Source organism: Octopus bimaculoides, chromosome 1 (genome assembly GCF_046866305.1).
Source record: "Octopus bimaculoides isolate indiv1 chromosome 1, ASM4686630v1, whole genome shotgun sequence".
Taxonomy (NCBI): domain Eukaryota; kingdom Metazoa; phylum Mollusca; class Cephalopoda; order Octopoda; family Octopodidae; genus Octopus; species Octopus bimaculoides.
In genome coordinates, this window is record NC_142928.1 from 138,324,232 (window position 1) to 138,329,296 (window position 5,065).

At 39.9% G+C, this 5,065-nt stretch overlaps 1 non-coding gene across 1 annotated transcript; it reads left to right on the forward strand.

Moving 5' to 3' along the window:
- The first annotated feature begins 2,535 nt into the window (after positions 1 to 2,535).
- On the forward strand, positions 2,536 to 2,607 carry Trnaq-uug (transfer RNA glutamine (anticodon UUG)). The gene has a single exon. It is a non-coding gene; the product is annotated as a tRNA-Gln (tRNA).
- The last annotated feature ends 2,458 nt before the right edge of the window (positions 2,608 to 5,065 follow it).

Genomic DNA, 5,065 nt, shown 5'->3' on the forward strand with positions numbered 1-5,065 from the left:
ACTTTTCTTTTCATCGTGTCGGGGCTGATAAAATAAGTAAGTACCAGTTGAACACTGGCACCTTCCCCCGAAATTGCTCGCCTTGAATCAAAATCTAAAGCCAATATATTTCTACGACGCTAAAGTGACGGAGGACCGGGTTTTTCTAAAGCGACGATGAACAACGTGTTTCGCATTTGCATTTTAAATTCAAATCCCACCGAGGTCAACCTTACTTTTAATTCTTACGGTGTCGATACTGACTGCATTGCATCCCGTTAATACTTGACTGCTGGCCCCACCGACAATCAGACACAGGTCAGATTCTGGTGAGGGTGGGATCAATCAAATTTAGTTACATCTCTTTTTATGTTCTGAACTCAAATCCCGTTGAGATCGACTTTGTCGTATTCTCCTGGGGTGAGTGGATTCAAATATCAGTGAAGTAAATTCTACGTTTATATGATCGACCAAAGGAGTGTGGCCTAGTGGATGATGTGTTGCGCTCCCGATTGCAAGGTCATGGCTTCGATTCCTGGGTCAAGCAGCGTGCTATATTCTTCAGCAAAGTACTCCATTTCACGTTGCTCCAGTTCACTCACTAATAAATGAGTAACTCTGAAAAAGATTGCCGTTCTGTTCAGGAGAAAATGTTGCGCTCTCGGTCATTTTATACGCCATGGAAACCGGGTAACCAGCCCCATGAGTCCTAAGACTCGAGACAGTACTTCCTTTACTAGTACCGACCCCAACTCGTTAATATTTGACTGCACCCTCCCACTAAAAAATCTGGCCCTTAGCTTATGTTAAAAATTTAGTTACATTTCATTTTACATTTCTGGGTTCAAATCACGCCGTGATCGACATTGTCATTCTTCCGGAAAAGGTGGATGAGAGATCAGTCAAGTAAATACTGCGTCGAATAAAATCGATCGTTCGCACCGCCATAGTCACCACCACCACCGCCGCCGCCGCCGTTACCAGCAACTACAGCAATCGCCCCCACAAAAACTATACTACATAATCAGGATTTAATCATGTCCTTTTACACCCAGAGTTCAGATTCCACCTTTGTCATGTCCGCTTCTCATCTTTCCACGGTTGATAAAATAAGGTACCATTCTAGTACTAATACCCTTATTATTTGTTTGCTCTATAAGGCGGCGAGCTGGCAGAATGGTTAGCACGCCGGTTAAAATGCTTAGCGACATTTCATCCATCAGTTTAAATTCCACCGAGGTCTATTTTGTCTTCCATCCCTTTCAGGGATCGATAAAATAAGTACCAGTTATGCATTGAGGTCGATTTACCCCCTTCCCCGAAACTGTTGACATTGTGCCGAAATTTGAAATCATTATTCGACTGTGCTAAGGCGGCGAGCTGGCAGAATCGTTAGCAATCCGGACGAAATGCTTAACGGTTTTTCTCCCGTCGCTACGTTCTGAGTTCAAATTCCGCCGAGGTCGACTTTGCCTTTCATCCTTTCAGGGTCGATAAATTAAGTACCAGCTGAGTACTGGGATCGATGTGATTGACTGTTCCCCTCCCCACAAAATCCAGACCGTGTACCTATAGTAGTAAGGATTATTTGACTGTTCTGAAAGCGGTAAGCTAGTGGAATCGATAATCAAATTTCGCCGGGGTCAATTCTGTCTGTCAGGGTCGATAAAATATAGTACCAATCAAATACTGGGGTCGGTGTAAGAAGCTAACTAACTCCCTCTCCGTAAAATTGTTGGCCTTGTGCCAAAATTAGAAGTTATTATTTCATTGCTTCCTCCTACAAAATCTCCGGCCTGAGAATACGTTACAACTCTACAACTCTTTTTATTACAGTCTGAGTTCAAGTGTTACCTAGTTCTGTGTCATGTATACTTACATACTCTTTTCAAGCTAGCATTTTGCACAACATTTTCTATGTGGTGATACTCTCTGTATCAATTCTACTCAGATAGTACTTCCTACTTTCACCAACATGGTGTATACCTTTAGTCACCAACTTAGTATTCATAACTCGATCACATATTAGTTTCATTTTTTGGTACAAAGTCAGCTGATTTCGTCAACCCCAGTGCTCAACTGGTACTCATTTTACCGACCCAAAAAGATTAAAAGACAAAAATCGACTTCGACGAAATTTGATCTCAGAACATGAAGACCGACGAAATACCGCTAAGGATTTTGCCCCGGGGGTGCTAACGATTCTGTCAACTTGCATCCCTAACTTGGTCATCTATTGATGACAATGATGCATCAGGTTTTCTCTTCTTTCTCCTCTCTCTTTCTCTCTTTCCCTCCCACTCTCTCTTTCTCTCTCCCCCCTCTCTCTCTAGATAACTGCAGTTAAGTCAATCCGAAGGTATTTCGGTCTTTATCTTATATATTTGGACAATGAAGTTGTCCTAGATATGCAATAATGGCGAAATGGTCATGGTTGAAACTCTTTTGATCGTATGTCAGTTCGTTCAGAGTTTACATGACAACAGCAAATGAGCATGAAACGGCTACACAAAGAAACAACAAAGTAAGTAAAAAAATCGCCACACATTAATAAGAGGTTCTATGGTGTAATGGTTAGCACTCTGGACTTTGAATCCAGCGATCCGAGTTCAAGTCTCGGTAGAACCTAAAAGGTTACTTTTTTTTTCTTTTCACTTTTTAGGCACAGGCAGGAATGTGTGGTTAAGAAGGTATCTTTGGAACTACGTGGTTTAGGGTTCAGTCGCAATGCTCGGTACCTTGGGTAAGTGTTTACAACTGTAGCTACGAGCCAACCATTTCCTTGTGAATGAACTTAATAAATGGAAACTGTAAGGAAGAAGCCCGACGCCTCTACTTATATTTATGTGTCTGTGTTTGTGTTTGTTCCCTCTCTACCGCTTGACAACCGGTGTTGGTTTGTTTTTTTCCCCGTGCTTGGCTACACACTCTATTCTATATTTTTATTAATATAGAGGTAAGTTTACAAAAATAATATTTCACCAAAAAGTAATATTTAACACAACTTACTAGTAGATGCTGCGTTAAAACACAGAATACTACGACAGTTACCATGGGAAAACCTCTCATATAGATATATGGTACATATAAGCTAGCGGAGGATGAGCAACAGCCATCGACGCCGCCGAGACTACCAGATCACGTGATTTTGGCCTTCCTTGGCCTTGGCAATGGTAAACCCCCGAAAGCTGGAAATAGCAGCGAATCCTCCGTTAGCGATATACTTAGAATTTCAGTGCCTAACCATGCACTGGTGTCGCAAATGGCCAGTGTGCTTATTAGAAATTAATAGCGATAGGCTGGATAACTGCGCCAGCTTGAGAACGACTGTTTTATGACACCAGAAGAGTAACAGAAAAAAATTCTCAAACCCAAAAGCTTCAGAGCCTGACAAATATACACTTAAGCATTAATTGTGTTCTGCTAAATCTGGATTATCTGTTTCTGCTGTTTGTTCAGAAGACTGATCTTCAAAATCATCTCCTTTCTTTCTTTTTTCACCCAAATTTCCAGGATACTAATCATGAGCAGATTATTTTTTTCCTACGATTTATTCCTGTAGGAATTAGTTATTTTGACGTTCCAATCTTATAGCATTCTTAATAAAATAAAGAAAGAAATAGGTCTTTTCCTATGCCAGAAAAAAACAACAACAAAGAACGCGTTGCACATGAGCGGTGTTAATCTATGTATTTATTTAATCAAATATTTGTTTCGTTTCAGGATGATAAAAGTAGCGAACACTTAACTGGCTTCACATCAGTATAATGTACGGTTAATGTATTTATAATGTAAAAAGGAACAGATTTATTTTCAATTTGCCGCCGAAATTTCATTTAGCTTTATTTGAGCAAATGCAATTATGGATACATTAAATGTATGAAGTCGAAATAATTGCAGAGTAGACTTCTATATGACTGTTTTCTTATTTATGTTCTACGTTAAAATTTGTTCTGGTTGACACGAGATACGTCATCACTGCAAGCATGACTTTGTGAAAGAAATTTGTCTTGTAAGCTACATGAGTACAGAGTTCGAGTCCGCTGCGCGGCAACTTCGGCAAACATTGAAATTTGACAGGCAGTTACTGTGCAGAAAACTATTGTATAGATAGATATAGATAGATAGATAGACAGATAAATAGATATGCATATATGCTTACATAGACCCCTAGGCAAAACAAGGCACCGGCCCCTACATATACAATCACAGCATGCATAGTTTACCATTGGAACTCCTAGACTCGTGAGTAACTGGGGTAATTTTGGGGTGACTTCCCGGTGTACCCATGCCTTAAGTCGCTACTGGTAAGAAGTGTTCACCGCACTGGAGATAGTACGAATGTAAAGAGATACGCCACCCAGACGAATAGATAAAAAGCGCCCACATCCCTGGGAGAGTTGTGAGGGAAAGTCTTCAGGCACCTCCTCCATAGGGTCCTATCGGTGATATATAAAATGACAAAGCTGAAGCAAAAAATCTAAGATTACCGAATTGACATACAAATATTTAAACTTTGATAAGCTTGTTAATATAACTAATGTGAGTTTTACTAACTTGACAAGACAAATACTGTCTGGACATGTGATAGCTAAACGAGAAAGAAAGATTACATGGGGGTGGGGTTTGTTACGAAGGGTAGTGCCTTGTTGCTCGAGGAGTACATACAGGAAGGTAATATACCATATATATCGAATCGAATCGAATCCAATCTAATCCAAAAGGTTTTCTACTGAAATTTATAGGTGCATTTGAAAGGCTGGATTAACAGTAAGATTATATTCAAATAAAGATGTCTTTTATTTGCCACAAGGGTAAAGGTTATATTAAAATAATAAAAGAAATGTGTTATAACCTTGTCTTACATATCTTAAAATAACAGTACAACACACTTAGCTGACCTCTGCTAGTCCCCCATCTGCAATAGCTGACAAGCATTAAATAATCAACCGGTGTCCTATGGTGAGATCTGTTTACTTTGCCTCTTCTGTGTACTCCTTCACGTGGTTTTGTCCGAACGTTCAGCGAACCGAGGGCGCTCAGTGTAAATATATATTACCAGCATCTAATTAACATATTGATAGTT